The 12,816-nt window shown below is 41.0% G+C and overlaps 1 protein-coding gene across 3 annotated transcripts in view; it reads right to left on the bottom strand.

Annotated features, from left to right (window-relative positions):
- Positions 1–12,582, bottom strand: part of PDS5B (PDS5 cohesin associated factor B) — a 98,646-nt gene extending 86,064 nt beyond the window's left edge. For all 3 annotated transcript variants that reach the window (XM_082278144.1, XM_082278146.1, XM_082278145.1), the window contains exon 1: positions 12,478–12,582. The gene's annotated coding sequence lies outside the window, so the exon portion shown is untranslated. The remainder of the gene's footprint in view (positions 1–12,477) is intronic.
- Between the last annotated feature and the right edge of the window lie 234 nt (positions 12,583–12,816).

Here is a 12,816-nt window from a genome sequence, read left to right as displayed (position 1 = left end):
ATACTACTAAGTGAATTCAAATAACCACTTAGTGAAGTTGTAAGTGGGAATAGAGCCCTCAAAACAGGACAGTTCTACCACAAAGACCAAGAAATACAGAAATAAAGATAAAATTTAAGCCAAACTGAGATACCCACTATAAATACACTTTAAAAAAAAAAAGGAAAGAAATTGTACTTCAGTAGCTAGAATCAAAAAGGAAAAAGTACTGCGGTATAGTAATGACTGCAAAGAAAGAAGTTAGTGAAGTATCCTACAATGTCAGCTGAATACCCATTTCCAAAGAAATGACAGGCAAAACTTTCCTGTGGCAACTGGTAACAGGTATCTTTAATCAGAAGTTACTGTGTCTACGCTTAGGAACTTCACATTTTCAAATCAAAGCAACTAAATGGGCACCATCCAAGAATTCATGAACCACTGTGGAACGCAAAGCTTTTTAAAGGTATTTAAAAATTAAGGTGTAGTACCCTTCAATTTAAAAATTAAAATTAACTTTAAAAATTAAGGTATACTGCACGAAAATAAAGGCAGCATTCTCAATAATGTAGAACAAAAAAATTAATACCACCACTAGAGCTGCACTAGTTTGATATTAATAATAGTTTAAAAGTTTAAGAAAAAATCTGCATGCTGAAGTCAGAATTTCAAAAACAGGGATAAATGGAACTTCTAGGCTTATCAGATTACCCTGGGAAAATTTATGTTTGATTCATCTGTGATAAAACAATTAGCACTTTCCTTGCACCAAATATCATTTATTATGGAAGCATTAAATTGGAAATCATAGACAAATGGATGCAGAGATGGATGAGACTGTCATTCAGTAAAACACTGAAAGAAAAGTTTAGAGAAACAGAAATGTTTGCAAATAAAAAGACTGCATATGAACATCTAAACAAGAATACACACTCTAACTCAGAAAAAATATCAGCTGTAAGGGGAAGACAACAGGGGTCTAAAGAGGGGTCCAATGCCTAGGTCAAAGTATAGTCTCATGGTGATTTTTCTATTCAGCATTAATTATAAGACAAGGTACTTCAAGAACCTCCTCTCCCCACTGAAGATATTCAAGCACTATTTGGACACAATACTGTGCAATGTGATCTAGGGCGACCCTGCTTGAGCGGAGAGGTTGGACCAGATGACCCACTGTGGTCCCTTCTAACCTGACCCATTCTGTGATTCTGTGGAACCAACAAACCAACCCTCACAAAACCAAAACCTCAATAGCTACCACCCATTTTAAGGTACTGGCAAGAACTTGCTTGGAATACTGTGTGCAGCTACCAGCACCTATCATCCAGATAATTTAAACTGGAAGAAGCACACGTGAAGTCTATTACATGAGGACAGCACATACACAGAGGCGACAAGAAGAGACTGTCAGGAGGGTACGTAGAAGAGAGGCAGAAATCACCATAAATCCCAGAAATACTAGGAGATCCCACCCAAAGAAAATTAACCACCAATAAGACAAGAGTTCGAAGATAAATAGCTCAGTGAAGAAAAAACTGATCATGAGAGGCAGACTTCTAGTTTTTAAATCAAAACTTAGGAATTACTTTCTTGTCAGTAACTGAAGCAAAATATCCAAACAGAATACGGTACATCTTGATCAATATACAGATTAATACCTTGCTTTCATATGGTATATGAATAGTTATTTGAAAAGCAGACCCAGAAGTCCACAAAACATTCTTTTTCCAGAATCGCCAGAAACACTGGAAGTTCTTAGGCTGGTACTTTAAAAGAAGAGAAGAACTGACAACCAGCCTAGGTATCAAAAATCACTAACAATATTACTGGTTTATGATCATAATACTGACACAGCCCTCTTTTAGCAGGGAAGTTACTTTAAGGATTAGTGAGGCAGGAATTATTTGTTTCCTTTCTACAACTGCTAGAAAAGAATGGGAGAAAAGAGGCAGGAATTATTCTTTCCCTTTACATTAACTAGTTTCAAAACAGACTAACAAAAAGCAGTCACAGAAACTCAGATATCTTGCATTACGTAATTTCAAATGATTAGCAGCTGTAGTACTCACACAAGGGGAGAAAAAAAACCATGCAAGAATGGCATAAAAGCCATGAGGAAAATAAGGGGAACATAACAGGAAGCAGAAGACAACTACAACACGCAGACATCAGGCACAAATCAAGTTTAATCTCTGTGTTGCCCCTTGGGAGGAAACAACACTTGGTATTATTTTAGCATACCATTTATTTGGCTAAAAATGCCTTACTGAGTCTAACCATGAAACTTTGTTGGTTTTTTTGTTTGGAGGGTTCTTGGTAAGAATTAAAATTAAACCAACATCCCTCCCAAGAAAAAAACCCCAACACTAAGAATACTAAAAAAACAAAATAAAATACTATCAATAAATAAAATAAGCAACTAAAATACAAAAAAACCCAAAAAATATAAGAATACTAGTATGCTACCATAGAAGCAAAATGACATTTTGTAAAGTTTCACACTGGTCAATCAATATAAAGGTGTTTTTGTAACAAGTCAGAATTTATATCGTAAATGAAATGCCCTTCCATGCTTAACTTTGCATATAATTTTAAAAAATACAAAATTATATGTTTTACATCCTACTGCAGATTATTTGGTACAGAATTATTAAAGATCAAACAAAGAATGCTAGTGGGATGGATTGAACTGTAAGACCTAAAAGAAAACATGGGTATTGAACTGCAAAGTCGGATGTTCTTCTAAACAACAGTCCATCCAAGTCAATATGAATTATAAATACAAGTTTATAATATACCTGCCTATAGCAATCTTAGTACCAAAACCACATTCAGCTGGGTGTTTTACAAACAGAGGTTGTCTACCCAGATGGCTTCTATCAGTTCAGCTTTTCTTCCCAGCTAAAACATTTTATTTTGCTTTTTGCAAAACTGTGACAGGAAAGCAGACTGAAAAAATAACTGTGACCCCAAAGACAGAGAAAGAACCCGTAACTGATCACAAAGCACAAATCAGATGAAGACATACTGCAACCAGTTGAACTAAGTGCATTGTAAGACCACAAGGACCAACAGCAGTTTCAGGATCTACTATATATCATCATATATGAATCTACCAGTAAGATCACTTCAATAAAAAAGCTGAAGATTCTTTTAATATTTAAGTCTTAACTTACCTTTGACACCTACCTCAACACTTGACCAACATGTAAATTCTCTGCCAATAATATATTGACTCCTGTAACTTTTTCTAATACCCTTACAATTATTTAGCCCTATGGGGTTGAATTTTCACCGAATGGTTGAGGTTGGAAGGGACCTCTGGAGGACATCTGGTCAAATTTCCCTGCTGAAGAAGGGTCGCCTGAAGCCGGTTTGCCAAGGAGTGCATCCAGATAGCTTTTGAGGATCTCCCAGGATAGTGACTGCAAAATCCCAGAGCAACCCATGCTGGCTCTTGATTACTGTCACAGTGAAAACATTCAGAAGGACCCTCTTGTTTGTGCACATTACCTCTGGATCTATTACTGGGCATCACTGAGTGGAGTCTGTCTCCCTCTTCTTTGTAAGCCACTTTCAGAAATTTACCTACATTGGTACATTTTAATCCTGATTTTGGTATAAACAGGCGCATATGTACAGCTATGTCAACTTTCTTGATAGTAAATGTCCAAATTCTGGTTTGTTTTGTTTTGAAGTTCATGTTTAATATTTAGTTATCCTATCCTTCAGTTGCAGCTCATCACTCACATTAGGACACAAGGAGATGGAATGAAGCTGCATCAGAGGAAGTTCAGACTGTGACTTTAGAAAAAGGTTCTTCACTGACAGGTGGTCGGTCACTGGTACAGGCTTCCCCAGCAAAGTGGCCATGGCACCAAACCTGTTCAAGGAATGTCTACACAACATTCTCAATTATACAATTTAGTTTTAGGTAGTCCTGTGTGAAGCAGGGAGTTGGACTTCATGACCCTTATGAGTTCCTTCCAGCTTGAGAATTTCTATGGTTCTATGCCACATTTGCTGCACAATGATAGACAAACTCGTGGTGTGCTTCCGTCAGGCTCAGATCTGTGCTGATGTGCAGTAAGGACACAGACCTCATTTTACTAGACTGGATCATTGCCTTACAATACCTTGTAACTCACTCCCAAGGAAGACCTCTCTTCCTACCCAGGAGAGCATTAACAAAAAATCAAATCAAAAACAATGACAAAAAAATGTATACACTCCCCACAGGATTGTGTTCCATAAATAGAAACCACTGGGACACAAGTAACACCTATAAGAAATTAATCCTTATTTATTTTAAAAGGACATGTTTTGCAACTGAAAGGAGCAAGTTTTAAATTATTAATAAATATAGCTGCTTCCACTATGACTGTAAGCATACAATCATAATACAAGAGTTCAGAGAGTTTCCACCTATTACTTAAGGTACAAGAACTATTCAGGCACACACTATAGGTTGCTCTCTCCTTATTCCCCTGAAGTTAGAAGGTTAACATAGCCAAACCAGACTAACAAACACATCTGGTAAATCCCGCTGACAGCTGAATCCATCACTAATCCACCTGTCTGCTTACTGCCAGATGTTGCTGTTTCTTTAGCACAAAAAGCTGGATTTGTTCACACCTCAGCCAGATTCTCAGCTCAAGAGCAGTCTGTCTTAATTAAGACAAAAAGCTCAGTTTACCATAGAAACAACTGAGGTTTGGACACACTAACTCCACTGCAGGGACCAACAAGCTCTATTAGACAAATGGACTAGAAAGTTTAGGGGTTACAGGACAGGCATTCAACCAAGATGCAAAGTTAATGAGAGAGGGGAGAAAAAGAAAAAAAAAAAAGGAAAAAGTAGAAACAAAATGCACAAAAAATTCCAAACAAACAAACAAAACCCCACCACCATACACCACAGCTGACATACCCTATCAGCCTTGAGGTTCCTAAAATGCACAATGTATGTAAGTATCTGAAGGGAGGGCATCAAGAGGATGGAACCAGGCTCTTCACTGTGGTGCCATGCAATAGGACAGAGGCAATGGGCAGAAACTGATGCACAAAGTTCCATCTGAACACAAGGAAGAACTCCTTTTCCATAGGGATGACTGAGCACTGAAGTAGGCTGCCTAGAGAGAATGTAAAGTCTCCTTCCCCAGAGACATCCAAAAGCCATCAGGACATAGTCTCAAATAATATGCTCCAGGGGATACTGTTTGAGCCAGGGGGCTGGACTAGATGACCTCCAGTGATCCCTTCCAACCTCATCCATTCTATGATTCTGTAAAGCCTAAGACATGTTGAAGAAGGTGACAGAGGAAGTACAAGGTACAATGAAGGACGTGAATCAGAAGCCCAAGAGGTATGAAGACAAACTAGATGGAGAAGTCACTAATGAGAGACCAGAGTAGAAAGATCAGCTGCAGCTGGCAGGAGGGGAATGCAGCCCCAGCAGATCTCAGTCCTTTCCAGAGCATACAGCGTGCAAACGCCACGTTACACTGCCCTTCTACCAATAACAAATACTTGCAAGAATCCACTGAAAAGCTCTCATCCCTCACCCCACATAAAGCTGCTAAAAGAGAAAACTTATTACTACTAACAGCATTCCATCAATTAGTCATAGATACACAAAGCTAAAGGTTACAACCTAAAGACTGAGAGGAGCACCACCATACAGTGAATTTATTTACTAAGTTTGCTTCAAAAGGAACAGCAAAAATACAGAAATAGTTGTAAAAGCAGTTATTAAGAGTTAAGAAACAGAATTAAAGTTTCTTATACAATATTAAAGAGAACACACACAAAGGAACTGATATACCTGATCCTTCACTACTTTTTTTCCACACCACAGGATTTCTTTCTCACTCAAAGCAAAGAAGCTATTCAACTTTTCTCCTTATAATTTTACGTGTGTCCTTTATTATACTCTAAGCCACACTCTGAAGAGACTTTATTTCTTACTCGACTTTTGTAAGGCTTCATGGCTGTATTATCTTAGTGTGCCATAAAAAAAACTTGGTTTTGCAACACTTTCACAAATTTTTCATAAAAGTAAGTATTCGTCTCATTTCGTAGATGACGAACCCAAGTTACAGATTGAAATTTAAGAACTAGCCACCAATTTTGCCTGTACGGTTAGAGGAATTTAGGGCACAACTTTTAAAGTATGCCAATTTATCCAGCGCTGCATCTTAAACTAAAGCATCTGTTGAGCCAAGCAGAAGTAGTCTGGGTCTAAAGCCTGTCTCCCAGGAAATCAATGCACTATTAATAAACTCTTGTGGGAAGTTTGGTTTAAACAGACTTGCCTGGGATCACAAGAAACTGACAGAAAGAATGAATTCCAGTATCCCAAAGTGACATTCAATCATTCAAATTACTAGATGCGCTTTTCCCTTCCCACAGTCCTCTGTCAATTCATTTTACATTTTCCAGCTTTTGGAAAAGAAGTCTGCTGACTTTGATATGCAGTTCTAATTCCTAAATACACCTGCTTGAAAAAAACCCCAACATTACAACGAAAGACTATCACAACATATACTTAGAAGGACAGAAATTAATTTAAACTGTTTACTATTTTTAAAAAGAATTTGTAATTTTAACCTTGTTTTAAAGCTTTTTTAATGTAATACAGAAGATTCAAGGGGCAATGGCCCATCAAGAAATAAAAAGTTACTCTAAATGTGCTTTTATATTTATACACACACAAAATGCAGTATGGACAACCTAATGCAGAACTTACTACAGCCAGCATTTGTAACTTTGGGGAAAACTTTAGAAATGTTCCATATTCTCAAAGTACAGATTAGCCAGTCTTTAAAAAAAGAGTGCAGAATACGTCTTTCTAGAAACTGTACACGTATCGAAATCTCTTTTCTCAGTTCTTGGAAGCATTTCTGTAACTGAAGGAATTACAAACTGCATGATCTAAGTTGGGCAAATGGAAGAGGAAATGCATCTCCTGTTTGTTGCCTCTCTGAAAAACTTCCTCACAACTCTTCTGAAGAGTTTACCATTGGCTTATCTATTCTTTCCTCCGTTTTGAAAACCCAGGAAAGCAAAAGTTATAACCTTATTCTGACCAGTTCATACTCAGAGGAAGAAAAGCAAATGTAAACTTTATTTTATACCCTGAATTAGGTGAATTCATCTCCCTTAGACTTTTGAAAAGCACTGGGTGGCACTTGGACTGTCCAGAGGCATTGTACCTCACAAAAGCTTTCACAAACTGATGACACAAAAAGTTACAGTTACTTCTATAGCCTTTGTTTCTGTGTTCAGGAACTACACATAATGCTTCATACTGAACTGCCAAGTAACAAAACCAAAAAAATTATCAGAGAAAATATCACACCTAATGGCAAGCTGCCTAGCATCTCTGTACACTTTCCCCAAGAAAAGTCTTTGAAATTTTACATAGGTAGATGCGGAGAAAAAAAAAATCCCTAAATGTAACTACAAGTTTCCATGAAGCTTCTTCTGCTCATTTCTCATAACTGACAACAATTCAATTCTTTTTTGTTAAGAACAAAACCTAACATATGTGGTGACAAAGATTTCCTAGAGATCTGATTGTCTTCATTGGAATGTACATCTAAGTAACAAAGCAGTACTAACAGAAGTGAACAGTCAAACTCAAGGTGGCCCAAAGACTACATACAGAAAGTTTTGATGTAAATTTTTTTCAGGACTTCCTCACAAGCAGTATGTTTGTACTTACTGTGAGTAACTGTTAGGTTTTTGGTTGGTTGGTTTTTTCCTTGTCGTAGTTTTTTATCTGTTCCCTTTCTTCCTAAGACTTTCAGAATGAAGGTTTCTGACATTGAATTGAGCTACAATGTGGATATACTGGGATGTGTCAGAGAGAACCAAAGGCTGCTTTGGCAGAAGTTGTGGACAACCAACTTCTCAAGAGTGACTTCCAAAGTGATCACATTTTAGCTGAATCTAATACTCTTTAAAAGAGCTACAGACATCTGTCCCCAGCACAGGAAGGACATCAGCCAGCAAGTCCAGAGGAATGCCACAAAGTTGATTAGAGGTATGGAACACCTCTCCTATGAGGAAAGGCTGAGAAAATTGGGATTGTTCAGCCTGAAGGAGAGAAGGCTTTGGGGTGACCTAATTGTGACCTTCCAGTACCTGAAGGGAGCCTACAAGAAAGATGAAGGGACTTTTCACAAGAGCATACAGTGACAGGACAAGAGGGATTGGCTTCAAACTGAGAATAGGTTTAGATTAGATATCGGGGGAAAGTTCTTTACTCTGAGGGTAGTGAGACACTGGAAAAGGCTGCCCACAGAGTTTGTGGATGCCCCATCCCTGGAAGTGTTTAAGGACAGGTTGAGTGCGGTTCTGAGAAACCTGGTCTAGTGGAAAGTTCCCTGTCCATGGCAGGGCAGTTGGAACTATACAATCGTTAAGGTCCTTTCCAACTCAGGCCATTCTGTTGCATGAAAATGTAGTTTAGGTGACTACAATGGAAGCAATTAAGACAATAACATTTTTGACTGCTAACTTCATGTCTTTATTTGTCCATTGTGCCAGTTTATATATAGGTCTTTATTTCTTGCATAAAAAGCATGCAAGTGAAGCATCTCATTTCAGCAGCAGAAACATCCACCAGGATTCCTAATTAAGTCAGATAAAAAGTACACACAGGTAGTTGTGTGTTGTCTGGAATCGATCTTTAAAGAACAGGGTCTAAATTAGAAAACCCCAGATGGGGTCCTGATCCCTGGTTACGGTACTCCCATATAAATGGTGACAGACACAGGATGATTAGTACAAACATCCCCATCTGTTCCCAATGATGTATGGCACTTTTTTATTATTATTTCTTGAAGCATATTAATACCAAAGTTGTTGTGAGCTGAAAAAATAGAACTGAAGATCAGGCAGTATTAAACAAGCTGAATGCTGCAGAATGTTTCTCCAGTGCTTGGGGTGGGATGCAAAAGAGTAAATTCCACAGATAGGGACAAAGTAATAGAGATTTTAATCCTCAGAAGCTACTTCAAGGACTTCTTCATATTTTAGAAAAGACTGAACAGCAGTATACACTGAGACAGACAGTAATAACCTTTAAAAAGAATGGAAGTGTTAACATTTTGATTCTTAGAAGTGAAACTAAAATACTACTTGTATTTCATTGAATTCTTTCAAGTTGGGTTTGTTACAGCAAATATTCGCATAATCAGCTTTTTTTATTGTGGAATTCTAAATGTTCCAAAGAGGTTTTGAAACAAACCACTAACTTCCTAAAATAACAAGGTTAATTTTCATTCATACACTTCACTTTTGATATATTTTATTTTTACTTTACAGAACTATACTAAGTTCTGTTCTTAGTAACAGAACTAAGCAGACAAAAAACCCCTCAGCTTTTCTACAAGACCACATTCAACTGAAGAGGCTACCAATGGAAAAGCAATAGGTAGGTAATTTATATATATGCGCAGCCTTGACTTTTAGATGTTCAATCTCTGAGGGCAAAAAAAGATTCTTTTTTTAAAGCATATATTTTACAATTCTTTAAAAGCCTTGATTCCTACCAGGATCTATCAGTGCTGTTCAGACAGTCCAGAGGGTCTACAAATCTGGAAAATTAACGCAACACTTCACCACTAAGGACTGACACACTAACACATCTTTTAAAAGTTTCCCCAGTTTTCCCTTACCACCTAGTTTCAGAATTGACTGAAAGCCTCCAATATTCTCTCAGTCTATCCAAAGATTATTTCAGGTTGCAGTATTGACATTTTGTGCTAAGAGTAAAAACACCATTACTTTAGATATCTGATAAAAGGAGAATGATACTGACAAGCGGTAATATAATGTTCCACATATCAGAACTACTTTTTGATTCTAAAAAGGAACTTCTCTGAAGGCAGCAGGAAAGGCATACCTTCCTTTTACTTGGCATAATATTTGGGGCAAGCAATATGAAGGGATAGGGATATTAGAGTGAAATTGATAGGGAAAAATAATGAGTTGCAGTATCACATTTTCCTTCCAACTCCAGTTTTGCATGCTTTTACTGTTCAGCTTCATATTTTCTTATTTGTTGCACCATGAAAATTCTCCCTTGTGCAACAAGTTATCTTTATCACCTCTCCCAACTCAGGTTTAAAGAAAAAAAAAAAAACATTACCTCCAAACACCTTTAAATGAAAATCCTTTACTAAACCAGAAGACTCATACCCATACATACACATACCCATAGAGCCCCTCACTCCTCTGTATGACTGTAAGTTGAGTGACTGAAAAAAGAAAGAGGAAAAAGGCTTAACCTGAAAGCCTGGTAGAAAGCAACATATCCCAAAAGAAAATGCATCTCTCTCAATCTACAGGAGGTAACAGAACCTCCTGTTCTACAGATTAAAAAGGAAAATGCCTGAGGTTATGCCCATATTTCATTACTGTGCTTTTCCAAATGCTAGCAGTGACTGTTGGCTTTTATATGTTTAATTACAGCTTAATAACAACTTAGGTGACTTGCTCAATTTCAGTCCATAAGTAAGCATGACAGATAAAGTCTAAATTCAATACTTATAAGAGGAAAAAGAAGTTGCATACAAGTGCTAAACATATGATTTTCCATTTTAATTTATTTAGTTGTTTCATCAAAAATTGAACTATAGCTTACCCAGTCTGCATACTAACTAGTAAAGAGGACGCAAGAAACGCATAGGCACATACTACAGTACAGGATCTTTAAAAAAAACCCCTAACAAAACACCACACCACACCCAGACACATCATACTCCCCACCTTACAGTAATTAAGTTCAACCTGGCTTCAGACATAGACACAAGATGTCATGCAAGTGCTGAAGTACTAAACTACTTTCTCCAGCAGTGCATGCTTTCAAACACTGTGATGAACATGATCCACACACCTCTGCTAAACTACCTTACCTGATGGCCTGCCACTGTCAGTCTCCTTTCAGGTGTTCTGAGCATGGCATACATTCAGTTGTTTCACTTCTTTTTGAGGTATTACTTTACACAGTATAATATTTAGCATATCTGTAGTACATACAAGACATATCAAGCAAAATTTCTACCACCTGAAAACTGAACAACTCCACTAGTTTGGAGGGAGAAAACCTGAAAGAATGCACGTCGTCTTACCCCCTTCCCAAAACGTGATTTGACATTAGTTTTCAACTATAAAGCCACTCAAATTTTCAATGCTCCTTCTATTCCATCCCCAGTGAAGAGAAATCAATTCCAGCCAAAGCACCTACCCGGCAAGCACAAAACAAAGACCAACACGAGAACGCTTCAGCAGTTGTGGTAAACGGGAAAACATAACGCCTAACTAAATAATCACAGCTCTCAGAAAGCAACCGCGCAGCAAGCAAGCATAAAAGTCAGAATAAGGCTGGCAAGACAAAATCCACCTCTGTAGGAGCTGGTCTGCTACAGTTTAGTTTTCCAGGACTGCTCACCGTCATTAATTGTTGATTTGTTTTGAAGAACAGATAGTGATTTATTTGCAGCGGGATGAAGTTACGGACCTAAATTCCTGACCGGAGGCTCTCAACGTAAACAATACATAACCTATAAATTAACCATTCTCCATCTGGCAATTCAGATTTAAAATTAATAGTTTTTCATCTACCAGGCGGCGGCAACCGCCGCCCCCCCCCCCCGTCCTCCCTTCTCGAGCGCTTTCTAACAGAGCCTGATGCAAAGTGGGAGGGAAAAAGAGGAGGAAAGGAAAGGAAAGGGGGGACAAAAAAAAAAAAAGCTAAGGCAGCATGAAAGAACTGGGCTCGCACACAAGTAGGGACCCACCACACCGCGGTCCTCAGCAGCTCTTCCCGCTCAGGAGCACTGCGAAGTGCGGCGCGGAGAAACCGAACCGGGCGGGGAGGGGACCGGGATGTCCCCGCGCTCAGCCCGGGCAGCAGCCGCGCGGGGCGGCGGGAGCCCCGTGCTGCCCCGCGGAGCGGGGACCAGGCCGGCTGCCTGGGGCAGGCAGGGAGGGAGGGGACGCCCAGGGCAGGGAGGAAAGGGACACCCAGGGAACCGCGATCACTCACTCACTCACCGCCACGGGCGAGCAGCCTCCCCGCCCCCCCCCTCCACTTCGCGCCGCGAGGAGAGCCACCAGCGCTGGGCGCGACACCGCCCGCCGGGCCACCAGGGCGAGGGAGTGACCCCCGGGCCCCCGCGCACCCCAGCCAAGGTCACCCCATCGCCCAGGCTGCCGGGCGGGAGAGGGGAAAAATTTCGTATTTGACGGCGGCCACGGGAAAGGGGGGAGGGGAGCAGCCCCGCCGAGGGGCGAGGGGGATGGGAAGGGGGAGCTCCACCACGGGCCAAGGGGAGCTCTGCCCTCCCGCTCCCTCCTCCACTCCCCTCCTCCTCCAGCGCTGGCCGCGGAGCTCGGTCCGGGCGGGCGCCCCCCACGCCCCCGGGAAGGGAAAATGGAGTGGGGACGGGGTGGGGGTACCCGCGGCCGAGGTGCCGCGCTCCTTACCCCGCCGCAGCTGCCTCCCCTCGCTGGTCGCAGGCGGGTCCGCTCCGCGCTGCCGCCGCTCCGGGCTCGGAGAGGCGCTGCCGCCGCCGCCGCCGCAGCCAATCGCCGCCAGCCCCCTCCCCTTCCGCAGCTCGCCCCGGTCCCCCCGCCGGCTTCAAAATGGCGCCAACTCGTCTCCGGCTGCTCCAATGGAACCGCCGAGGGGAGCGAGCGCAGCCAGCGCGGGGCAGCAGCGCCCCCTGCCGGCCCGCGCGGGCAGCACCCACAGCCCGCGGCCCGGCCCGAGAGGGGATGAGGGTGGGCCCCGGCCGGCTCTCGCTGGTGTGCGCTGTGGGCGAC

Source organism: Coloeus monedula, assembly GCF_965178545.1.
Source record: "Coloeus monedula genome assembly, chromosome: 3".
Lineage (NCBI taxonomy): Eukaryota > Metazoa > Chordata > Aves > Passeriformes > Corvidae > Coloeus > Coloeus monedula.
This window is presented reverse-complemented; position numbering and strand designations above follow the sequence as displayed.